We start from the raw sequence: 26,918 nt of genomic DNA on the forward strand, positions 1-26,918 counted from the left end.
TCCCATGCAACTATGAGATAAACATGCTAATAAATTTCTGTTTTTCTTTCATTAATCTGTCTTTTTTTATAGCGCCCCAGCAGAGAACCTAAAAGATGAAAGGGAAAAAAGTTTTTTCCCTCTTCTACACAGTATAAGGAGATTCTTGGGTGGCACTAGGGATAAAGAACCCACTTGCCAGTGCAGGAGACATAAAAGAATGAGTTCGATCCCTGGGTCAGAAAGATCCCTCGGAGGAGTGCCTGGCAACCCACTTCAGTATTCATGCCTGGAGGATCCCCATGACAGAGGAGCCTGGCAGGCTACAGTTCACAGGGTCTCAAAGTCAGGGACAACTGAAGCAACTTAGCATGCACACATAAGACATAATTATTTCAGACATCCACCAGTAATATTTTAGAGAAATAAACTATGCAACAATCAATCAATGAAATACTCTGAGCAACCCCTAAAAGTGATAGTGAAGGAAACTACTTAATGATATGAGAAAATGCTCATAATATATTGAAGTTCTAGGAGAATGCTACAAAATAGCATATAAATTGCAAGCAATTTTACTTTAAAAAAAATACAAAATATATTCCATAGCTTGACAAGGCATCAACCAACTCCTGCATCCACTTCATTTTGGGGAAACAAATGCTTCATGAATCTGCTGGGATTTCTACTGAAGATTCATCCTCCAAGGGAAGAACTTGTTTAGTTCATGGCTATTTTTAGAGCCATGGTGCAAACTGGAAAGGAGGTGTGTTTGCCAACAAAGGTCCATCTAGTCAAAGCTATCAATATCAATAACTTCAGATATGCAGATGACACCACCCTTATGGCAGAAAGCGAAGAAGAACTAAAGAGCCTCTTGATGAAAGTGAAAGCGGAGAATGAAAAAGTTGGCTTAAAACTCAACATTCAGAAAACTAAGATCATGGCATCTGGTCCTATCACTTCATGGCAAATAGATGGGGAAACAGTGGAAACAATGACAGACTTTATTTTTTTGAGCTCCAAAATCACTGCAGATGGTGACTGCAGCCATGAAACTAAGAGACACTTGCTCCTTGGAAGAAAAGTTATGACCACCCTAGACAGCATATTAAAAAGCAGAGACATTACTTTGCCAATAAAGGTCCATCTAGTCAAAGCTATGGTTTTTCCAGTAGTCATGTATGGATGAGGGAGTTGGACCATAAAGAAATCTGAGCACCGAAGGATTGATGCTTTTGAACTGTTGTGTTGGAGAAGACTCTTGAGAGTCCCTTGGACTGCAAGGAGATTCAACTAGTCCATCCTAAAGGAACTCAATCCTGAATATTCTTTGGAAGGACTGATTCTGAAGCTAAAACTCCAATACTTTGGCCACCTGATGTGAAGAACTGACTCATTGGAAAAGACCCTGATGCTGGGAAAGATTGAAGGCAAGAGGAGAAGGGGACGACAGAGGATGAGATGGTTGGATGGCATCATCGACTCGATGGACATGAGTTTGAGCAAGCTCTGGGAGTTGGTGATGGACAGGGAGGCCTGACATGCTGCAGACCATGGGGTCACAAAGTCAGACACAACTGAGTGGCTGAACTGAACTGAACTACAGTACATCTAGGTAGGACATCTTGCCAATTTAGACATGTAGACACAACATCCACACAGTGGGTCAGAACACAAAGAACTATGATTCTAATACGGAATGGATAAGGATTGTGATTAATCTTTGAACATTTTGATCTATGGAACTTTTTAATTTAATTTTTTAAATGTTCGTAACGTTGATCACCCTTGGCTAAAAGGTTTGAGGGGCACAGTAGACATTTTCCAAATGTTAGGAAGATTGAAAGGAGAGAGAAAACACCTTAAAAAACTCATGGAAACTAAGTGAAATTCCCCTCGGATAAATGTGGAAACCACTGGTTGGGTTTGAAAAGCGAGGACAGCTACTTAATATGCTTAGCAACGCTTTGGAACTCAAATACACTTTACCAAATAAATCATTCACCATTGTTTGAGGCCTGCAGCTCCCCTGGACATGGCAGAACAAACACTTCTGTGTGCCAAGAGTGGGAAAACCCAGGCCAGCCAGTTCCCTCTGGACCAGCACGGTAGCGGGTGGTGTGCGAGGCTGGCCTTGGACCATCCCTTATTCCCTTCCCCCACACCATCACCCAGTGTGCAGAGGAGGGAAGTGTTTAATAAGTGGGGCAGAGCTAACTTCCAAAGCAGGGTTAACAACACCCCAGCAACCCCATCCTGCATCCTGTAGCTACAGCCACAGGAACTCAACAAGGGCGATACGCCAACAAGACCGCCAAGATACAAGTCAGGAGTAGGTCTGACATCACATTTTCCCTGACGGGCCTCAAGCAAACACATTTGATAAACCTGCAAAAATGTTTCTCTGACAGAATGCGTACCCTTATGGATGACTCTAGAAATCATGGGCCCTTTACAACATCAAGATGTTTGTGTGTGCCCAGTTGCTCGGTCATGTCCGACTCTTTGTGGCCCTATGGATGGACTGTAGCCTGCCAGGCTCCTCTGTTCATGAGATTTTCCTGGCAAAAATACCAGAGTGGGTTGCCATTTCCTCCTCCAAGGGATCTTCCCAACTCAGGGAGCGAACCCAGCCTTTGAGTTTCAGTTTTAGAGTCTGCATCATCTCATTTTGCATTTTAAAAGACATTTACTGAGTGCTTACTAGGGTCTAGGTATACAATAGATGTTTGAGATACAAAAAAACAAGACAGGTTTCTTCTAGGAGGTTACAGTTCAGAAGAGGAGATACTGAAAAGAACCACTGTAATTCAAGACAGAATCAACCAAGTAATCAAGATCATTGTTACTTCATCATCAAAATACTTTGCGTTATTGAGTGCCTATTACATGCTAGAGTGGTGGTACTTTACAGGTATCACCTCATTTAATACCAGAACAACTTATGAGAATTTCCTATTATTCATTTTACAGATTAGAAAACAGAGGATTAGAAAGTTTGGGTAACTGGTTCAGCATCTTAACATGAACATGTGGCAGTCCCAGGACACGAACCTGAGTCTGTCTCCAGAACCTCCATTTATTTCCATTCCTTTACACCAACATAGGATATGAGCAAACTCTTATGGGGCTGGGGAAGCAACTCTGAGAAGGAAATCAGGAAGGCTTTATGGAGGAGGTATTGAAGCAGGACTTTGATGAGCTCAGTTCCAAAAAGTGAGGAAGAAGGGACATGACATCTTCCACTGAAGGAGCTGCCAGGGTGCGTTTGCAAGGGCTGGAGTCTAGAGGTCCTACAGGAGACACCCAAAAGTTTGGCAATGCCAGAATAAATCAATTCTGTTGAACTGTTGATGGCCATTTTACTGGTCTTCAAAGAGGCCTCTCTCTATCCTCACCTGTTCTATAACCCATATCACTTATCTAAAAACGATTTCAAATTCCTCTTCAGAAACTGGAGAGCAGCCCATGTTCTTTGTGATATCACGGTGTTGCATTGCTTCCTTCTCACTGCCTGTTTCACTTAAACAAATAACCAGAAAACAAAGGTTGACGCACTGGAAGCGTGGTTTTTGCCTGCTGAAAACTGCCGGTTGCTAAGTGACGCTCTCAAGCTGCTGTTCCATCAGGGTGCTTTCAAAGGGCTAACACAATGGAAGTTCTTGGGATAGCTGGGGTGTGGCTTGTCATGCTCCAGGGAGGCCTGAGAAAATAAGTTCTGCTCTCTGACACGTCCCACGCTCCTCCACGTGCTCACTGGTGCCATGAGACCCCTCCTGGACACCCTGGTGGCACTGTGGGCTGAACGGTGAGGCTGGAGAAGCTGGCGGAGCTGGAGCCTGGAGTACCTGGAAAGCCATGCTAGGTATGGGGCTTGGCCTAGCATTGCACACTCCGGGCACCATTTGCCAGTTTTTGAACAGAAGGGTATCGTGATTTAAAGAGAACTCAGGCTATAATCTAAAAAAGGCTAAAAAATCTGTTACCAAACTTAGGTCTGGCTGCTCGCCTTTCAAAAATCAATAATTGAAAGGCAGGTGTTGGCAGAAAGGAAAACACTGTTTTTAATCAGAAAGCTGGCAAACTGGGGAGAAGGTGAACTCGGTGTCTCTGAAAACAGACTTCAAGATTCTGCTCGGCCATGAAAGTTTTAAAGGGAAAAGGGGAAGTGATGTCACTGAGCTAGGGATGAGACTTGTAGCCATCCCTACACTGTGTGAGAAGTCCTTGAATTCCTATGATTTTCTGGAGATGCTTTTTTAAAAAAATTTTTTTTTTAATTTATTTTTGGCTGCACTGAGTCCTTGGTGCTGCCTGCAGGCTTTTGCTAGTTGTGGTGAGCTGGGGGCTACTCTTCATTGTGGTGAGTGGGCTTCTCATTGCAGTGGCTTCTCTTATTGCAGAGGACAGGCTCTAGAGCCTGTTCATAAAAACTGGACAAAAGTTAAAGAGGCATTTCACAAAAGAAGTTACATAAATGCCAATAAGCACAAGACAAGTCTTCAGCGTTATTAGTCATTAGGGAAATACAAACTAAAGCAATGAGATACCACTTCATATTCCTTGAGGAGCAAAAGTTTAAAAATCAAATAACACAAAATGTTGGTGAACATGTGGGGCACCTGGCACTATCATCTTATAGAGTTTACACTTACACTTTATACACTCAGATGGTATAAACTATCACTGCACACACTCACATAGTTTCTTATGAAGTTCAATGTCTACTTACCATAGGACCTAGATTTCTGCTTCTAGATATACCAAGGAAAAGAATGAAAGTATATATTAATATATGCTCACAAACTCTGTAACAACTAGAGAAGTGGAAAAAGGTGGGAGATGGGAGGGAAGTTTAAGAGAGAGGGGATAAATGTACATTTATAATTAATTCATGTTGCTCTATGGCAGAAAACAAACCAAAATTGTAAAGCAATCATCCTTCAATTAAAAATAAATTAAAAACAAAACAAACAGGTAAAAAATACACCCACAAAAACTCAAGTACAAGAATATTTACAGTAGGTATATTTAAATTACCCCACACTAGAAACAACTCAAATATCTCTCAACAGATGAGTGGATAAATAGATTGCCACATATCCTTACAAACGAATACAGCTCAGCAATAGAAAATGACACTAGTATAGACAACAATGCATACAATTCTAACTGATATTATACTGAATAAAGGAAGCCACACACAAAAGACCACATGGGATTCTTTTTATATGAAGTTTGAGAACAGGTCAAACCATTATGTTCAATGATGATATAAATCCAAACAGTGGTTGCTTTGGTGAAGTGGAGGTTGGCTGGTGGGGCCACAAGAGAATATTTTGTAGAAATGGACATATTTGTTCCCTTGACTGGGAGTTGGTCCTAGGGCATATACCTTGGTTAAAATCCATCACATTGTACATTTAAGATCTGCACACTTCATTGTAAATTTTTTTCTGAATTTTAAATGTGCCTACATACTATGCGTAAACAATATAAAAAGAAAAAAGAAACTTGAATATAGATTACAAAAATTGAACAGTAAAAATAGGGGAGGAAAGAAATATAATCAGGGTAGAGCTTCGGAGAGACTATGGAGTAAAGGGAAGCCTCTTATGCTGTTGGTGGGAGTGTAAATTGGTGTAGTCACTAGGGAGAATGGTACGGAGGTTTCTTAAAAACCTAAGAATAGAGTTACCACATGATCCAGCAATTCCTGGATCATATATTTCTGGGCATATATCCAGAAAAGATGAGAATTCTAATTTGAAAAGATTCATGCACCCCAATATTCATAGCAGCAATGGCCAAGACATGAAGCAATCTAAATGTCCACCAACAGATGAATGAATAAAGAAGATATGATGTGTGTATGTGTATATATATATATATATATAATGGAATATTAGTCATAAAAAGACTAAAATACCATTTTCAACAACATGGACGTATTTAGAGATTATCATACTAAGTGAAGTAAATCAGAGAGAGAAAGATAAATATCATATTGTTATCACTTGTATGTGGAATCTAAAAAATGATATAAATGAACTTATTTACAAAACAGAAACAAACTCACAGACATAGAAAACTTAACGCTTACTGTCAGGAAGCATTTAACAGGAGGCTTCCTGTGTGCTGTTTTGGATCTGTCGGGAATTCTTTGGTCCTTATTAATTCCTGAATATTCAGGAATTAAGAGGAGAGGCACACCTCTCCCGCCTTTCCCGGGGGCTGAGGAATCCAGGTATTTCCTTTATTAGTTTCTCATTATGGTGATAAGTACCCTCTTCTCTCTTTAATAGGGATCCCCTTGTGTTTTGTAAGTCTGGAATTTTAATCTTTATCTTTGCTGAGAATAACTACCTTGTAAGACAGTATATATGCCCACACGACGTTGATTAAAACACCTTTGCTCCATCAGAGCTTTGGTCCCTGTGTCTTTCTTTCTTTCTCTCTCTCTCTATTTCTGGCTGATTCCCTGGAGCGCGGAAGCCGGCTGCGTAACCCATAGAATATTAGCCTCTTTCCTTCTTTCACTCTCTCATCGTTGACTCTGGACCATCAGGTTCTGGTCCATTAAAGGGCCAACAGCTTACCAGAGATAAATGGGGGAAAGAGGAGGGATAAATTAGAAGTGTGGGATTAACAGATACATACTACCATATATAACGTAGATAAACGGCAAGGATCTACTGTATAACACAACGAACTATATTAGTATCTTGTAATAACCTATAATAGAAAAAGATCTGAACAAGAATATATCTGTATATATATATATATATATACAGAATCACTTCCTGTACACTTGACTCTGACACAACATTAAAAAAAATAATAAAGAAGTTTCTTCCAGTATTGAGCCCATGGCAGAGGGCATGGCTCAAGTAGTAGAAAGAGAGCTCCACTAATCCCCTTGACTAGACCCCCTTGGGCAGGGCACCATCTGTAGGAATCTACCAAGCAGCCATGCCCTGTTATGTGGAAGAACGGGGATGAAAAATTAGCATATTAAGTGCCCAGCTCCCAAGCTGGAGCAGTCATGTGAATGTGGAGACCGGATTCTTTTCTGACTGCACCATAAACTCCAGTTGTGACCCTACTGTTTCTAAACAAGAGCCCTTGTTGATGTGGGAAATGGCAACCCACTCCAGTATTCTTGCGTGGAAAATCCCAGGAACAGGGGAGCCTGGCGGGTCACGGGCCACGGGGTCACAAAGAGTTGGACACGACTGAGCGACGGGCACACAGGCAAGCAAGAGCCCTTCTGCGTGGGGGAGTGCGTGACTGGGGAAGACTGGAGGTGGGATTCTGGGTCGCTGGCTCTTAAGTTTTGGGGGGAATATGGCATTCAGTTCAGTTCAGTTCAGTCCCTCAGTTGTGTCCGATTCTTTGTGACCCCATGGACTACAGTGCCAGGCCTCTCTGTCCATCACCAACTCCCAGGCTTGCTCAAACTCATGTCCGTTGAGTCGGTGATGCTATCCAAGCATCTCATCCTCTGTCATTGATACCCAAGAACTGGCCCTTTTGACCAGCACCCCGAGTAATCCTGATGCAGGTTCTCCAAAGATTCAGCTTGCCGATTCCCCAGTTACAAACCCCAGTTCCTTCCCGTATTCCGAAACTAAACCCTCAGCTAAGCGTAAACGAGCGTTTTTGCAAGCGGTCCACAGGCAGCCGAGAGCGCAGCCTTGGCTGTGGGCCCAGTGTGCATTTAGAGAGACCCCCCCATCCCCCACCACACACACACCCCCGGAGAATAATCTCCCGGCCGGGGTAATGGTACCAGAGGCATAATTGCATTGGCATCGGGAACACAGCTGCAGAACCTAATCATATTAGTGACCTGGACTTCCCGGATGGTGGCTGGCCCTGGTCCATGATGCCGGGGTCAGCTTAGCTGAGAGCTCTGTGACAGATTCGTTAGCTGGAAAACCTCCCCAACCCCCAGAATCAATGGCATGAGACGCGGAACCTGGAAAAGAGGGAAGCCACGCCCCCGCAAGACAGCACACCGGTTCGCGGAGGCGCGCCCCGCTGGTAATTACGGCTTGTATCCGCAGGTGGGGCAGCCACAGGGAGGAAATCAGGAGTCTGATGGAGAAAAGACCGTGATCACTGAAATACTTCTGTTCCACAAACTCCTGAGGTGCTGTCCTAACTATCCAGTCTCCTGGGGTCGTAGGGAGGCTAGGAAAAAAATAATTAGACCTTGAAATGTGGAGTTGTGAAATCGCTGAAGTCCCAACCCGAAGAGTGAAATGAAGGCTGGGGCTGAGAACCGAGCAGTCCCTCTGCTCTGCAGCGGGAGAGATGCAGGCGGGCACGCTGATTGCCTGGTTTGGGGGCACAGCTGGCTTATGCAGGGGTTTGGTGCTGGCTGTGACTCAACAAGGGCTGAGTTTGAATCCCTGCAAATACAAAGCACAGCCAAAAATGAGGGTGAGCTGAGTCAGAAGGGCTCAAGGAGGAGTGTGTCCTGTGAGGTTGCCTCCCTACATCTATCCACCCATCTCCCCAAATCGGCTCAAAGCACTCCCTCGTTGTTTAAGCCTTTTGGGCATCAGATGTCTTTTATTTGCTGTCCAAGCCTCCTGACTGGTACAGCACCCATAGAAAGGGGTACAGCACCCATAGAAAGGGTTGGCCACAGACACTAACCAGGAGCCTCGGAGAGAATTGTAGAGAATGAAGCCCAGGCATCAGAACCTATCAGTCTAGACTCAGACTTCCATGACATGTCTTCTTTTGTGGCATTTTTCTCTACAAAGATATATTTGATTTGCATATCAAGTATTAGGAATATTCTTTCATTCTGTCAGGAAAAAGCTTACTCCTGTGTTTTATGAAACCCAAGGCCTCTCAGTCTTCCCTTTATTTCCTACTTAAGAAGTTTTTTTATTAAAATATAGTTGACTTCAATACTTTGGCCACCTGATGCGAAGAGCCGAGTCACTGGAAAAGACCCTGATGCTGGGAAAGATTAAAGGCAGGAGGAGAAGGGGACAGCAGAGGATAAGATAGTTGGATGGCATCACCGATTCGATGGACTTGAGTTTGATCAAGCTCCAGGAGATGGTGAAGGACAGGGAAGCCCGGTGTGCTGCGGTCCATGGGTTTGCAAAGAGTCAGACAAGACTGAGCGACTGAACAACAACAGCAATGCTATATACATACACACACAGAACAGATAACCAACAGGCACCTACTGTATAGCACAGGAAACTAGACTCAATATTTCCCACTTTTGAAAAGTACATATTGAGGTGAGAAATATCTCACTCTCTTTTTTTTGGTAAATTTATTTATTTGGCTGCACCGGGTCTTAGTCGCGATACTCAGGATCTTCAGTCTTCCTTGCAGCATCTTCAGTTGCAGCATGTGGGATATAGTTCCCTGATCAGGGAATTGAGCTTGGCCCCCCTGCATTTTGAACTCAGAGTCTTAGTCACTGGACCAGCATGGAAGTTACTCTCTTCTTGTTAAAAAAAAAAAAATCAGCATAAGTGCAGTGGGGAGTGGGTACTATCATATGGCCTCAATGTGAAGGAGACGATAGAGAATAGTGAAGACTGGAGTTAAAGAGAGCATCTCACCCCACCTCAAGGGGGGTGATGGTTAGCAGATGGTGACCTGCAGGAATATGGCTCCAGGGCCAGCCACCTAACCTTCTGACCCTTCAAAAGATGGATGGACTTGGAGGGCATTATGCTAAGTGAAGTAAGTCAGGCAATGATAAATACCATCTGATATTGCTCCTATGTGGAATCTAAAAATACACAACAAACTAGTGGATGTAACACAAAAGAAGCAGACTCACAGATATAGGGAACAGACTAGTGGTTATTGGTGGGAGGGAGGAGAAGAGGGGAGGGAAGGTCACTATAGGAGTAGGGAAATGGGAGGTACAAACTATGGGGTGTAAGACAGGCTTGAGGATGTATTGTATAACATGGGGAATAGAGCCAATATTTTATAATATAATATATTTTATAATAACTATAAAAGGAAACCTTTAATATTGTATACAAATTTAAAAAATTGTAAAGATCCTGTAAAATATAATTTGTATGTGAAGTCTTCATTTAAAAAAAAAATCAGATCAACACTGCATGGGCCAAACAGAATATGTCTGCGGCTGTTTATGCCTAACGGAGCCTCAGCCTGGCATATCCCGGGCTGTGTCGAGTGGGCCCCGCATCTCCGAGTAAACCACCTGCTGTGTACAATGTTGTGTCATCACAGTGTTATTTATGACACTGAAAATGTGGAAACAGCCTCGTTTCTAATAACAGGGATCAACTAAATAAACTATGACAAATCCCCTTGGTGGAAGATTATGCAACTGTTTAAAAAACACACTGGTAAGTAGTAGCTTGGGAGAAACACTTATGATATAATGTTAAGTGGGGGAAAACAGACTCCACACACTTGTATATATAACATGATTACAACTCTGGCAAAGAATACAGAATAGAGCAATGCACCAGAAATTAACTCTAAAAGCAAACGAGCCCAATAGTGTCAGGAATTGCTTCTGAGTGGAGAGTGAATTACCCGTCCATCTCCTTAGACCTGGCCTGCACGTCTCTCAGCCTGCTAGAATCCCCTGCTCTCTCTTACGGGGGCATCTCCAGCTGGACCCCATCCACCCTCGGGCCCCTCAACCTCCCTCCTACAGACTTGCCCACTTTCTTCTGGTTCCTCTTTTTCCGGCATAAACCACATCGAGTCCATCATCAAACTCCACTGCACTTCCTCTGTGAAGTATCTGGAATCCACCAGTTTGCTCACCTCCCTGCCACTCACCCTGGTCTACGTCATCATGCCTAAAGAAATAACTTCATTCTTTGTCTCTCAGATTCCATTCATGTCCCCTAAAAATCCACCCTCCACACAGCAACCGCACTGATCCTTTTGTGCATGCTAAACTGCTTCAGTCATGTCCAACTCTTTGCAACCCTATGGACTATAGCCCACCAGGCTCCTCTGACCTTGAGATTCTCCAGGCAAGAATACTCGAGTGTCGTGTTGATGTTTGACAGAAAACAACAAAATTCTGTAAAGCAATTATCCTTCAATTAATAAATAAATAAATTTTAAAGAAAAAGAACACTGGAGTGGGTTGCCATGCCCTACTCCAGGGGATCTTCCCGGCCCAGGGATCAAACCCAGGTCTCTGATGTCTCCTGCAATGGCAGTTGGATTAGAGATTCTATTCATTCTAGATCAGGTCATCCCTGCTTAAACCCTGCTCCCCCGACCCCCTGGTGATTCTCAGTGGTGGTGGTATAGGGTCAGTGGCTGGGTAATGTCAGGGCCTTTGTTTCTGTGATGATCTTAGTCTTTCCCGCATGGTCATAAAAAGGCCATCTCATCCAGGCAGGAAGTGCTGGGGATTTGAGCTTTATACTTACCAGTAATCTCAGTGAGTCATGCCCCAGGGGCAGCTCTGTGATTTACATGAGCCCAGTGGGGTGACAGGGCCACCCTGGACCATCCAGCTCCCTGAAAATGTTCAGCTCTTACCAGCTGCCAGCTACTCTGCCAAGCACCTGACATCAGCATGATTCTAGAGTTGGCCCCAGATTCCCATCCCCTGGTTATTCGATCAACACTACTCTAGGTACTTCCATGAAGAAACTTGGCAGGGGCCTGGCCCAATCAGGTGAGTCTTTAAAAGCAGAAAGTTTTCTTACTGCTATTGCTAAGTCACTTCAGTCGTGTCTGACTCTGTGCGACCCCATCCCTGGGATTCTCCAGGCAAGAACACTGGAGTGGGTTGCCATTTCCTTCTCCAACGCATAAACGTGAAAAGTGAAAGTGAAGTCGCTCAGTCATGTCTGACTCTTCGCTACCCCATGGACTGCAACCTACCAGGCTCCTCCGTCCATGGGATTTTCCAGGCAAGAGTACTGGAGTGGGGTGCCATTGCCTTCTCCGAAAGTTTTCTCAAGATGGAAGCAAAAGAAGAAGTCAGAGATACCAGGAACCTAGAAGGCTTCTATGCACCTTTGTTCTTAGGAGATGAAGGAGGTACCGAGGAATGTGGTAGCCTCTAAGAAGTGAGAATGGTCCTGGCTCACAACCAGCAAGGAAATGAGGACCTTGATTCTACAGTTGCAAGGAATTTGGTTCAGCCAACAACAAGAAGTGTTCTTGTTGGAGGAATATTCTTTCCAGAGCCTCCCGGTAAGAACTCAGCCTGGCCAACACCTTGATTCTGGCCTTAAGAGAAGGGAAGCCAAGAGCCTGGTGGGTCTGCCTGGACTTCTGACTTTTGAACTCTGAGATAATAAATGGGTTTTAAGTTGCTAAATCTAGGGTGCTGTCTTATGCAACGAAAGAAAACTAATGCGCTTGTTTAATCCGTAGTCCTTAACCCACCAGTTCTGCTTGGTGGATGCCCTTGTATCCTTTTTAAGGTGAGGCTCTGCGAGGTTCATAACATGCCAGGGTTGCCCAGAGGCCCCAGGACTGCAGGCTGAGGCTATAAATCCTAGCCTCACCAGCTGCATCTTTGAAGCATGCATCATGGGCTGGCCCAGGGCTGGAGCCTGGGGATACAAAGGTGACCCAGCAAAGCCTTTGGCCCCAAGGAGCCCATGGGTTTGTGGAGAAGAGTTCCTAGTGATGGGGGAATTAGGAAGAAAGGAATTAGCTGAACTCAGTCACAGCCCTCACTGTACAGTCTGAGTTGCAACACCTTCAGTTTCAGAGCTGAAAGGGGAGTTAGCAGCAAAGCCAGGTTTCTGCCCACCTCTCCGGACCCCTGGAGTCCCCTTCTTCCATCCAGAGGGCAATAGTGGGCCCTTCAGTCCCCGGAAGACAGGAAGGAATGAGGACCGCTTGCCACGTTGCTGATTCCAGCTCTTCTAATCCCCACCCTGTGCGTGCATGCTCAGTTGCTTCACTCGTTTCCAATTCTTTGCGACCCCATGGACTGTTGCCCACCAGGCTCCTCTGTCCATGGGATTCTCCAGGCAAGAATACTGGAGTGGGTTGCCATGCCCTCCTCCAGGGGATCTTCTTGACCCAGAGATCAAATCAGAATCTCCTGCATCTCTGGCCTTGCAGGCAGATTTTTTACTGCTGAGACACCGGGGAAACCCAAATCCCCACCCCATCCTTGGGGAAAACAGAAGGAACAGTGCATCCTCAAGGCTGGAGGGACAGTGGGAAGCGAAGAGGCATATGCCAGCCAACCATCTGCTTCCCTCTCTCCTCTAGGAGCCCCTCTTCTCTGCTCCTGGCCCCATGTCAGAGGCCAGGACCATTGGGGGACAGGCAGGGGTGCATGCCATGAGTGACAAGGACTGGGGACAGATTGATTCATTTCTCTGCACCTGTGAGGATCTCAGGGCAGACTCCCAGGGTGACAGGAGTCTTGAGAGTTTCCAGCTCCTTGCCTGCCCTGGTTGCAAGCAACTACCGGTCCTAAGGAAGCCAGAAGGAGATGAAAGCCCAAACCATAGGCTTCTCAAGAAATGACTTCTGAAAAAAAAAAAAAAAAAAATGACTTCTGACACCACCTCTTGCCACAATAGAATTGCTTAAAAGCCCTGACCACAGGGGCAGCACAGATAAGTCTTTGTGCACCCTGGAGTGCCTGCTGGGGGACACGTCAGCGATATTCAGATGCAGGAACTTGGAACAAGTGACCTGTGGTCCATGGTGGGAAGTGGAAGGCTGGTCGTCACTTCCCTTCGAAGTCAGCACAGACTGAGGGCAAGATGCTGGCACAACCCTCTACCCAGGAAAGGAGGGGACACACCGGGTCTTCTCCGCAGCCTGAAGGACAGAACAAAGACCGAGGGGAGACTTGTTGGAGCTTGCCAGGAACCCAGGAATCCCTGGGGCCAGGTCTATTTGTAAATGTCTCGCTACTAAAAGGGAAGAGCCCTGCTCTGTGAGAGGTGCTCTTGTCCTGCTGAGGACGGGTGGGCTCGGACAGGTAAATGTAGGCTGTCGAGAGCTGGGTTGCTATGAGGACTGTGCGAACACGGGATTTGGGGATCAGCAGGGAGGTGGGTGAGGAGGTGGAATGGAAGTGCGGAGCCCTGGGTAGGCTGGGGACAGGGCCGAGGCCACAGGGAGGGCGCCCAGGTGGGCTGTCCCGGTGCACGCCCCAGCCCCTTCTCCCAGACCTTAGGGCCTTCTTCTGCGCATGCGTCCCTGTGCACACTTCCTGTTAGCCCTGTCTCATTTGTTCACTTGCAAAAACAAAGAGGCGGGGTCGCTGTTGGGATGTGGAGCAGGTAGATGAGCCATGGGCTGAATTCCGTGGAATCAGAGGCTTGGGGCCAGAGGTGTCCGTGGGAACTTAAATCCCCAAGAAATATTGGGAAAAGTTTTGGGTTTCTCCAGGGTGAGAAGTCGGGGGGCTCCGGTGGATCTGATGTAGATGGTGTGAGTCAGAAAAATCTCTAATGACCTTGGGTCTTTCAACCATTCATTCCCACATGCCCGTCCCCCACCCCATACCCCTCACCCTCCCCACACACAAAACAGTGCCTGATGAGGGTCCCCTCCGTGTGCCCAGGCAACGGTTACAGCTACAAACCCCACTGTGGCGCCCATAGCCCTGTATTATCATCACCTGTCTGCTTCCTTCCCCCCTCTCTGGACTCGAATCCTCAAGGCCAGAGACTGACTTTACTTGGATCCCCCAGAATTTAGCTCAAAGCTCAGTAAAGTGCTGGATGGAGGGAATGGGATGGACATTTCTGGAATCTGACCCTGGGCTGGGCTCTGCCAGTGCAAGTCAGATAAAACCTGCAGCCTGTCCCGAGGGTCCTCACAGTCTTAACGAATCGGTCCTCCTGGGGGCAGTGAGGTCCCCATCTCTGCAGATAGAGGGACACAGCTGAGCACCATCTGGGCAGAGATCTCGGTGGGCACTGGAGCTCTGATGGGCAGTGACCTTGATGCTTCCAACGCCCCTTCTGGCCCTTGGATCCCTGACTCCCTGGGATCAGGGTCCAGCGAGACGTTGGCTCCCAGATGTTTGCTGCCAGTTCCCAGCAAGCCATCCGTGTGTGGAAGGAGAGCTGAGTCACCGTTTGGAATGCCTGAATGAAAGTCACCTCCCTTCTTAATAACCATTATAAACACAGTGCCGGTCAGCCCTGTTTGTTTGCTTCTTGGAGTTTATGTGGCTGCACGAAATGTAGTATCAAAGACGAACCCACAAACCTCAAACGACCCGTATTTGGTCTTCTCTGTGTCTGGTCTGTGACCCACACTCAACGCACTTGTGCTGGACGAGAAGAGGTGCGGGGCAACAGCTCCCCCGCACCTGACTGGCTCACCCCTCCAGAGCCCTTACTGGCCCCACCACTGGCTCAGGAGCATCCTCACCCCTTGGGTAGCTGAGGGGCCTTGGAGCTGGGACACCTGGGCCACAGCTCTCAGTGTCCTTCTTGTTCCAGCTTCTCCAATCTCTGCTTTAAATCCCCTGCAAGGCCGGCCTCCTCCTTCCTGACACTCCAGAAATTAGTTCATAAGTTATTGGGAACCCAAAGTAGGTATTAGATGGTTTACATCATGGGTCTGCTGTATCTGGTTTTCTTGGTAAATTAGGCTTTAAAATCCCATTTCATAGATCGGGAACCTGAGGCTGAGAAGGATGAAGGATTTCTCCCTTGGCCTCAGACCAGTCTGGTTCTGGGTTGCAAGCCTTGTTTTTCTGCCACGCTAATCCTTCCAAACCTGTTTTCAATCTCAGCTAATGGCATCAAGCTCCACCTGTCCTTCAAATTTCCAAAGTCATTTCTAACATTGTCACCACGCCCACTCTATCTCCTAAGATTGGCTTGAACTGTATGTGTCATAATTCAAACAACAGTGACTTAACCAAAAAGGTTAAGTGGTTTGTGTATTGTAATGTGACATCTGGAGCCAGGCAGTCTTGGGTTGGTGCACCTGCTTGAGAAAGTCATCAAGAACTCAGATTCCCTGTAGCCTTCTTCTCCTCCATCCTTACCTCAAAGCTCTCATACTTGTGGTCACAAAAAGGCTGCTATATCTCCAAGCATTGCAGCTACCTTCCAAGCAGGACATTCCAAGGGGAAGATGATGCAGGGCAAATACTCACTTCACCTGAGCTCATTTCTTTTTATGTGAGAAGCAATAGCTTTGCCTGGTCTACTGTTTATATTGCATTGGCACAACGGGATACACAACTAGTTGCCTTGTATCTTCCACTGCCAGATGCCTGGGAAGGCAAAAGGTCATGAGGTACATTGCTGCCCTGAGCAAAACTGTCTTTCTGTTGGCAAGAAAGAAGGAGAATGGATACTGGATAAGCGATCAATTGCTTGCCGCAAAGCTCCCACATTTAACCAGCCCCTGCATCACATATAGTCTAATTTCTGTTTCCTCTAACCTGTCTCTCTTCCCCTTGCCAAGATTTCTACCTAGTTCAGGTTCACTGTTACCTGCTCTAACTGTGTTCTCTGCCAGACTCACCTCTTCTCCTGTCCCTGCTGCACGCTGCCACCCAGCAATCAGGATACATGCCCCCCGCTGCCCTCCAACCTCTAATCCCTCTCCATTGCTTATAAAAGGATGACCAGATTCCTCAAGCTGAAACTAAGGGCCCTTTACAATCCAGCTCATCCCTCTTCTTCCCTTATCTTCTAAACTCCTGATGGTCCAGCCACTCTCTCCTACTCCCCACACTGAAGATCCACTCGCCATGCCCCCATCTAAGATGACTTCCTTCCTGCATGTTCTACCTCTTGGAAATGCTCCTTTATTTTAAAATTTATTTTATTGAAGTGTAGTTGATTGACAATGTTCTGTTTCTGCTGTATAGCAAACTGATTCAGTTATCCATATGCATACTTTATTTTTCATACCCTTTTCCATTATAATTTATCACAGGATATTGAAAATAGTTTCCTGGACTATACAGTAGGACCTTGCTATTTATCTATTCTATCATGATATTTTGCATCTGCTATTTCCAAACTCCCACTCCATCTTTCACCTGCCCCGCTCCACCTTGGCAACCACGATCCTGTTCTCTGTGAGTCTGTTTCTGTTTGGTAGGTAAGTTCATTTGTGTCATACGTTAGAATCCACATACAAGTGATGGCATTTGTCTTTCTCTGTCTGACTTACTTCTCTTAGTATGATCATCTCTGGGTCCATCCATGCAGCTGCAAATGGCATTATGGAAATGCTTCCTTGAGTCTCAGCTCAGATGCCATCTTCCCTGTGACTACTTGCTGATCACCCCAGTTGGAATCAACCTCTCCCTCCTCAATGTTCCTCTTGGATAGCATTCCATAGTTTGGCTTGGCCTCCAGCTGGCTGTTGCAGTACCTCTTGGATGGCTTGTGGCTGCCCAGCTCCCAACTGTCTACTTCCAGTAATATCCTCTTGGGGATCCATCCTGATGGGGAACTGGGGTTCTAGCGATATCCTATGATGCCGGGAGCCATTATGGGAGATCCCATCCATGACGAGGTCATGAAGAAAATGTCTGACACGCAAGGCCGTTCAGGACACAAGGGACCCTCCAGGTTGACCCCAGCCTCTACCCCACCCTGTATCCTCCCCCCTTTCCTGCTGTTGTTCTTGTTCGCCCTGCTGCAGATTCTTGTGTTGCCTGCCGAGAGTTCTCCTGCTCCTCTTTCACTGAATAAAGACCAACTTAAAACCCTAATTAATAAATCTCCTGGATGCTGGTACCCTATGAAGGGGCCAGGGATGAAGGAAATGCTTCAATTCAAACCCTTCTGCTGGCATTCTGGCTTGTTTGATAAATGTGTGCTCTCATCGCAAAAAATGCTCATGATTGTTCTAAACATCCTAAGCACAGTACGCTAACAAAAGAAACCATTAAGCATAGGTCTCTCCACAGGGTGAGAAAGGCTCCACAAATAAAATAGCCACAAATATGTCTAATAGAAAATACTTTAGATAGAGATTAACTGGTGACTTCTTGCAGGTAATTAACTTTTAGACTAAGAGCCTGTTTCGTGCTATATCTGCTGTTTTTGCAATCCTTTGCATTTCTGCTCCGTAATAATGTAATCCTATCTAGTTCCCATAGAGATGACACTTAATAGAAAGAAAATAGATTAACCACAAAAAAGACACGGTCAGCTACTGAAGTTGCTTAAAGTTACACCAGGTGCAAGCCATAAAGTGTCAACAGGTCTGAAGGCCAAAAGATATCATACATAGAGATTAACCATAAAAAAGGCCCTAATAGGCACAGAGCCCTTCGGAAGGTGAGGAAGCCCTATTACAGAACACAAAAATATCATTCTAAAAGTGGTTATTGGATCGATGTTTGATTGCTGTTAATGTGCTGAGGTTGTGCAGTGGAAACTATTGTTAATACAGTTAAAGATCTAGAAAAATAAGAGTTTAGCCCTAGTGTAAAAACAATAAGATAATTGTTAATTTTAACCAGGCGTGCTAAACAGGGCTTGCCTCACCAGAGCCGCGCAGTCTTTGTGTGTTAAACTTTTTAGATAAATTTAGCTGAGAACTTCTGCAAAAAGACTGACCTTTGTGTTAACAGGATTGTATTTCTATTATGTTACAACCTGCTGTACCATGAGACTGCCAATTTTCTGTTTTCTGCTAAGCTCAAGGCCAAAAGATAATGTACAAAAAATCTATGGGAAAAGACTCTCATAAACAAAAAATATACAGAGAACACCTGGTTTCGTGAAGGACAAGCTGATGTTGTTAAACTAAGTCTGTGTGCTTATCTCCCCCTTAGAAATGTACCAACTTGGGTATAAAGGCTACAGTGAAAAATAAACCAACTGCCAGACTCTGCTGCGCATCCCGGTCTGGTCTCTCTCTTTCTTTCTCTCTCTCTCTCTCACTCACCGATGCCGTTCATCATGAGGGCACCCCTGGATCCTGCTGGGGCAAGGACCCTGGCACTATGAGCCTTGATTAAGCTTCTCCTGAAGCTAGACATAGCCCTAGACTCCAGCTATGTTAGACTCTGAAATTCCTTCTCTTGAATCTGTTTCTCTTGTATATTCTATTACCTATGTTCGAAAGAGTCTTCCTCTTACTACGGTTCTTGGCCTCCTTAATTAATAGAAATTGACTAGAGGCCAGACAAGGAATTCAGGCAAGGCTTTCCTGGAGCCCCTGCTGCATCATGAGGGAGCAAAAACATACAGGTTTGCTTGTTCACTCCCAGTGGTGGGGGAGGTGAGCTGGTTCCTTACAGGGGGTGAGGGTAGGGGTGTGTCCAGGGGTCTGGCCAGACCGGTGGCTTAGGTGGTCTGCCCACCCTTTTGGTGGTGTTGTGTGCAGGGGGCACGGGCAGTACCCTGCATTTGCTCCCAACACCCTGCTTTTGCTTCCAGCTCTTCAGAAGTGGCAGCTGGGGTTCTTTTGGTCTTTTTGTATCTTGTCTATAATTTGCCCCAACTGTGCACATGTACACAACTATCTTTAGTCCCCAGTAGTTTCTTTGTCTTTTGTTGCTTGAGGAGACATCTGTCCAGGTGAAAGCACTGCAGCAGAGGGCCCCAGGCCCCAGGTTCTAGCCTGTCTCATCTCCAGAAAGCGCTGTGCATCTCTCCTTGGCTGAGCTGAAACCCACTGATAAGCAAGGTCTATTGTATGATTCACTTTGTTCCCCTGGCCTGTCACAGAGCTCCGTCCCCACAAGGAGGGAAAGGGAGGGAACCAAGATGCTAGGGACACAAGGGAGGTCCCCCCTGCTTCACCTGGGAGCCTCATGTCACCGCCTGTTTCCTGACACCTCCGTTCCGCTAAACTGCATTAGCCACATGTGTTTTTAGCTTCTCCCTGAACCTTGGCATCTGCTTAGTCAATGACACTCAATAACAGGTGTGAAGTCTCCTGCCAGCACCTCTGGTTCTCACACTTGTTCCACTCAGGCTGGCAGTGCCTGGCAGGCACATCGTAGACATTTCATAAGTGTTATTCCTTTTATTGGGTGAGCTAGCATGAAAAGCACCCGCCCCACTTTAGTGTCTGGAAGATATCTGCCGTTTTAGTTCCACTACAGTGTCCACAGGGAACATGAGCTGACCTTGCTTTTCATTATGAAGGGCAATCCATGTACATCCAGTGAACGTCCAGCTCAAGCCACCACCATCTCTGCCCTGAATTGTTGGAAAACGTTCATAACTGCTCTTGGCTATTCACTGTTGCCTCCCCATCTATTTTTAAAATTTTAATTTTTTATTTCTTTATTTATTCTTGGCTGACTGTATGTTTGTTACTACGCACAGGTTTTCTCTAGTTGCAGCGAGCGGGGTCCACTCTCTAGTTGTGGTGTGCAGGCTTCTCATTGCAGGGGCTTCTCTTGTTGCGGAGCACAGGCTCCAGGGCACCTGGGTGCAGTAGCGGCAGCTCTCAGGCTTTGTTGCCCTGTGGAATGTGCAGTCTTCCAGGACCAGGGATCGAACCGGCGTCCCCTGCATTGGCAAGTTAATTCTTAACCACTGGAAGTTCCTCATCTATTAACACAGTAGCCAGAGTCATCTGTTAAGGGCTTAAGTTAGATGTGTCTCTTCTGGGCTCAGAACCCTCCAGGGGTCTCCTCCCATCCCACCTAGAATGAAAGACAATGTGCGTCACTTCTCTGGCTCCATGGCCCGCCTTGGTCCTCCCTCTCCTTAACACTCTGCTCTCCCGCTCACTCTGATTCCATGCCTCCGCCTCCCCTCCCTTCCCCCACCCCTCTCCCCTCCACAAGTGCTTTGGGCATTTCAGGCCCCATCCATGCTAAGACCTTGCACTTGCCCTTCCTTCTGCAAAGCTTCACCCCCAGGGACCCGTATAGCTCATTCCCTCCCCTCCTTTGGGCCACTCCCCAAATGTGCCCCCATCACAGGTGCCACCCTGGATGCCAACACCTGGCAGGGTGCACAGTCATCTCCTCATTGACTCAGCGCCCAGTTCACAAAGTGGCACCACCCCCAGGGCAAGCACTTTGTTGGGAGCTGGAACTCCACACTCACAGCCGTGCACGGGGTCTCCAGGGATGCAGGATGCAAGGGGGGTGGCTTTCAGAAAAGTGTCCGCCAGTAAAGTGTCAGCAGGCCCTGGCCTAGGGGCCAGCTTGGTGAAAACTTTCTGTGGCCTCTTCCCACTTCACCTCTGAGAAGACAAGATGAAAGGAAGCAACAGCATCTACTGGGCACCTATTATGTGTTACCTAAAGTGCTATGATTTAACTAGAAGGTTAATTTTCTTTTATAATAAATATCAGGGAATACCAGAAGTCCCACCTACCTGAGCTGACCACTGTGCAAAACAATATTTGAAATAGCAAACCACCTGACCAATTTGATTGGATGCCTTAAGTCCAGAGCTTCATCTGCTCTTTGGCCCTAGGGTAAAGGAGCCCACCCTACAGATGACAAAACTGAGGCTCAAAAAATTTGAAAATCTTGCTCAGTGATTCAGCTAAGGTCCACTGACCCTGTAGCCCTTCCAGTCTCCATCCAACCTCAGATGGAACGTCTGGCCCCATGTGACTCCTGCCCCTGCCTCTCAGAGAGCCCTGTCCAGGGCAAAGGGCCTGGCCCGGGGAGCCTGAGACACAGCTCCAGGTATGGTTGACCCATGACTTTGACGCGGGTCTGCTGGGTTCCTGCCCTGTTCTTCAAGCAACCAGCCCCATTTCCCCCTCCACTGAGCTGCAGATAAGGCATAGGCATTGATGAATTTGAACTGATGGGTTTAATTCATTGAACCCAGTGACTGCCTCTGATGGAGAGCTGCAGAGTAGCTGGATGGTGCCTCTCAGTTGCAAATGTCCCTCTTCTGAACTGTTGTCAGGTGGAGCCTTGAGTGTGAAGGTGAGGGTGTTTTTACCTGCCTTCGGCTGCAGGAGACTGGGTTTAACGGATGCATTTCTTCTCGCTCCAAGTGGTCACCTTCTCACCCCTGGCCCTGAAGGAAATCATCTTGGCAGAGCTTAGAGACCCTGGCAGCTCCTGGTGCTCTGCCAACCTCTGTGTCCCCGTCCTCTGGTGTCCTGAGCCAGCCCCACCAAGGGCAAGGGGCTTCCTGCCACCAACCCTTGAATGTTTGCTAATTCTTCTTATCTTGAGGGGCTGGCTGTCGCCTTCGGGCACCTACGAGTCTGAATCTGTCAGGTGAGTAATACTTCCTGAACAGCTAGGATGAGCAACATCTTCCTACACATGTAGCCCCAGGTCTCAGAAGCTTCGAGTGGAACCTGGTCCTCAAGGAGCTCACGTTATCATGGGGCCACGTGGTAATGTGTAAGCAGACATGTAAGCGAGATGCTGTCAGGGACTGGGGAAGCCTGTGAAGGAGACGAGATGGAGGTGGGTGGAGAGGGTGCCCGGGCAACCTGGGTGGTCAGGGGAGCTCCCTCAGGCTTTGAGTTCTGAGTGATAAGAAGACAATACCAAGACCTCAGGCAGAATATAGAAGCAACCTAAGTGTCCATCAGCAGATAAGTGGATAAAGAGGATGAAAAATGAAATGTTAGTCGCTCAGTCGTGTTCAACTCTGCGACCCCATGGGCTGTAGCCTGCCAGGCTCCTCTGTCCATGGATTTCTCCAGGCAAGAATACTCGAGTGGGTTGCCATTCCCTTCTCTAGGGGATCTTCCCAACCCAGGGATCGAACCCAGATCTCCCACATTGCAGGTGGACGCTACCATCTGAGCCATCAGGGAAGTAAAGAGGATTGGTACACATGTATAATGGAATACTGTGTGCTGGCGTGCTCAGTTCTGTCTGACTTTGCAACCCCATGGACTGTAGCCTGCCAGGCTTCTCTATCCATGGAATTCCCAGGCAAGAATACTGGAGTGAAGTACCATCTCCTACTCCAGGGGATCCTCCTGACCCAGGGATTGAGTCTCCTGCATTTCAGGTGACTTTTTACCACTGTGCCACCTGGGAAACCCTATAATAAAATATTACTCAACCATGAAAAAGAGCAAAATAATGCCATTTGCAGCTATCTATGGATGCAACTAGAGGTGATCATCAGTTCAGTTCAGATACTCAGTTGTGTCCGACTCTTTGCGACCCCATGGACTGCAGCACACGAGGTTTCCCTGTCCATCACCAACTCCCAGAGCTTGCTCAAACTCATGTCCATCGAGTTGGTGATGCCGTCCAACCAGCTCATCCTCTGTCATCCCCATCTCCTCCTGCCTTCAATCTTTACCAGCATCAGGGTCTTTTCCAGTGAGTCAGTTCTTCACATCTACAAGGTGTCCAAAGGATTGGAGCTTGAGCTTCAGCTTCAGCATCAGTCCTTCCAATGAATATTCAGGACTGATTTCCTTTAGGATGGACAGGTTTGATCTTCTTGCAGAGATGATCATACTCAGTGAAAAAAGTCATACAGAGAAGGATAAATACTGTATGATGTCGTTTATATGTGGAATCTAAAAAATACAACAAACTAGTGCGTAAAACATAAAAGAAGCATGCTCACAGATACAGAGAACAAACTAGTGGTGACCAGTGAAAGTGGGGAGGGGGCTTGGGGGAGGGGCACAATAGGAGCGGGGGAGGGGCACTCAGGAGTGGGGGAGGGGCACTTAGGAGTCAGGGAGTGGGAGCTACAAACTGTTGGGTGTAAGATAGGCTGAAGGATGTATTCTACAACTTGGGAAACATAGTCAATATTTTGTAATAGCTATAAATGGAAAGTAACTTTTAAAAATTGTATAAAATGTTTTTAATTAAAAAAAAAAAGGATCTCAGGCAAAACAATCCGAACTGAAGGATGAAGGAGTGTAAAGACCCTGAGAGACCAGGAGAGCGTGGCAGGAGAAGCAGAAAGCCGGCCTGGGTGGCTGGAGCTTAGAGGGATGGCGCGGAGCAAGGCAGGGCGTGAGGTCAGCAGGGCCAGGAGGTGCCATAAAGGTCTGGCTCCCATCTGAAGTGTGATGGGCGGCCACTGGGGGGCGTTAGACCGGGCACAGTGTGGTCTGACGGCAGCAGGCCTCCATGTCAGCTTCTGGCCTCCATGAGGTCACTTAGCTCCAAGGGGAGGGTGAAGTGGGAAGACCGTCAGGAGCCCCGTGGGGAGTAGGTGAGAGCTGGCGGTGACTTGGGATCAGCTGGAGTGATGCGGGGCTGGGGTGGGGATGGGGCTCCCAGGAATAACTACCTGGCGGCTTGGAATCAGCCTCTGAGGGGGGAAAGCAGAATCAGTGGTAACCCCTGGGTTTCTGACCCAGCCAGAAAGCAGCCCGGGATGCAGTTTCCGGTCTTGAGGAAGATTCCAGAAGAGGCAGACTAAGAAGTCGGGGAGAGAGAGTCAGCAGTTCAGCCTTGTCCCGTTAGGTTTGAGGGGCCTGCTATTCACGCGGGTGGAGGGGCGAGGTTGGCACGGAGAGAGGAAGGGTCCAGAGACCCGTGGGATGAAGACAGGGACTTTGGAGTCAGCACATGATGGCCTTTGGAGCCATGGGCTGCATGCCCTCAGCTGCAGAGTGTGGGCAGAGTCGGGGGGAGGCTGAGGGCTGGCCCTGGGGCACAGGAGCATTGAGGGGTCTGGTGAGAGGAGGGTGCAGCGTGCACGGTGGGAAGCCTGTCGGTGGGAAGCTTAGGGAGGGGAGAGCTCCAGAGGACCACGTGGCTAGTCACACCAAATAACAGCAAGAGGTTGAGGAAGAGGAGACAGGGAACTGAGCTTTGGTAGGATGGAAGGCGCTGGCTACCTCCAGCCGTCTCGTGGGGATTCGTGAGGCCAAGAGTCTGCTTAGGAAGGCGGGAGGAGAAGGTGAGAAAGTGGAGATACCAAGTCAAGGCAACTTTGTGGAAGAAGCCTAAGTGTCCACAGACAGAGGAATGGATGTGGTACATATATACAATGGGGAGAGTGAAGTGGGAAGTGGGAATTGCATATATGCAATGGAATGTTATTCAGCCATTAGAAAGAAATAATGCCATTCACAACAACACGGATGGACTTGGAGATAATCCTGCTAAGTGTGGTATATCAAACAAAGAAAGCCCAGTATCATATGATATCACTAATAAATGGAATCTTTAAAAAAAACAATGATACAAATGAAATTATTTCCAACATGGAAACAGACTCTTAGACTTAGAAAACAAAGTTATGGTTACCAAAGGGAGAAAGATAAATTAGGAGTCTGGGATTAACATATACACACTACTATACATAAAATAGGTAATCAGCAAGAACCTACTGTTTAGTACAGGAAGCTCTACTCGATATTCTGTGATAACCTATATGGGAAAAGAATCTGAAACAGCACAGATATGTGTAAATCAACTATGATATATGTAAATCAACTATACGACAACATAAAGTAAAAATTGATAAAAAAAAAAATATGACCCAAATGCACTGACCTACAAAACAGAAACAAACTCACAGAAATGAAGAGCAGACTTGTGGTTGCCAAGGGGGAGAGGATTAGGGAAGAGGTAAAGTGGGACTTTGGGATTAGCAGATGCTAACTATTATGTAAAACAAAGAAATGATAGAGGTCAAAAACACCATACAAACTGTTATGCAGAGAGGGGATAACAACAAAGTCCTATTGTATAGCACAGAGAATTATAGTCAATATCCTGTGATAAACTGTAATGGAGAAGAATATGAAAAGAATGTATATATATCTAAAACTGGCTTCCCAGGTAGCTCAGCTGATAAAGAATCCACCTGCAATGCAGGAGACCCTGGTTCCGTTCCTGGGTCGGAAAGCCCCCCTGGAGAAGGGATAGGCTACCCACTCCAGTATTCTTGGGTTTCCCTGGTGGCTCAGACGGTGAAGAATCTGCCTGCAATGCAGGAGACCTGGGTTTGATCCCTGGGTTGGGAAGATCCCCTGAAGGAGGGCATGGCAGCTTGTATTGCCTGTATTCTTGCCTGGAGAATCTCCACAGACAGAGGAGTCTGGCTGGCTACAGTCCATGGTGTCGCAAAGAGTTGGACACAACTGAGCGACTAAGCACATATGTATAACGGAAAGGCTTTCCTGTAAAGCAAAATTAACACCACATTGTAAATCAACTATATTTCAAATATAAATTCAAACAAATAAATTTTAAAAAATAGACATCTCTTTGTGTTGCTGGGAAGGAAGCAGGGTGGTGGACAGAGGAGGAAGTTCAGTCAGGCTGCCCTTTGGGCATCTTTGAGCAGTCCTGCAGAAAGAATCATTGGTGATGGGAAAAAAAGGGGATAATTATAGACGCAAAGACCTTGAGAGAGTGACGGGGAAGGAAATCCCTAGCCAAGTGATGCAGAGAGACATGTCGTCTATTGTGGAGCATGTGCAGAGCAATCCTGGGAAACTGGGACTTAGTGGTGGGATGTCTCCATCTAAATATAGCGACTGTCTCTATAAAATATGGAGACAGGTCATCAGCCAAGAGGAAGGGAAGAAAGCAATGTCAAAGACGGAGAGAATGAAGAAGCGGTAAAGCAGGAAAATGGAGATGAAATTTCTAGGAAAGTGGAGATGGATTTACTGAACAGGTTCATTGCCTCTAGAGATCAGTGCTTCAAAATTTGAAATGAGAAGAGCAGCTCCATTGCATTATTTTCTCCAGCTATAATCTGCTTGGGATCTTTTGCAGTTCCTTATGAGGATTCCCAGATGGTGCAGTGGTTAAGAATCTGCCTGCCAATGCAGAAGAGACAGGTTTGATCCCTGGATTGGGAGGATTCCCTGGAGGAGGAAATGGCCATCCATTCCAGTATTCTTGTTCAGAAAACTATGGACAGAGGAGCCTGGCAGGCTATAGTCCACAGGATTGCAACGAGTCGAACACAATTGAACACACAGTGGTGGTGATGGTAATCAGACTACAGGTGCAGGCAGAGGACTGAGAAGATGGTTAGAAAAGAGAAGACTGGAGAGGAAATGAGTTGGAAGAATAAGAGAGAGTGGTTGAAAAGTGGGAGGTTTCAAATCGAGATTGTCAGTGGGT

General features: G+C 46.6%; 1 long non-coding RNA gene across 1 annotated transcript; it reads right to left on the reverse strand.

The window, feature by feature from the left end:
- Window positions 1-19,852: 19,852 nt before the first annotated feature.
- Window positions 19,853-22,568, reverse strand: LOC133068493 (uncharacterized). Its single transcript, XR_009695511.1, has 3 exons — window positions 21,829-22,568; window positions 20,970-21,108; window positions 19,853-20,560 (listed from the first exon to the last, which is right to left on the reverse strand). It is a non-coding gene; the product is annotated as an uncharacterized LOC133068493 (long non-coding RNA).
- Between the last annotated feature and the right edge of the window lie 4,350 nt (window positions 22,569-26,918).

The sequence above is a fragment of the Dama dama genome, chromosome 13 (assembly GCF_033118175.1).
Source record: "Dama dama isolate Ldn47 chromosome 13, ASM3311817v1, whole genome shotgun sequence".
Classification (NCBI taxonomy): domain Eukaryota; kingdom Metazoa; phylum Chordata; class Mammalia; order Artiodactyla; family Cervidae; genus Dama; species Dama dama.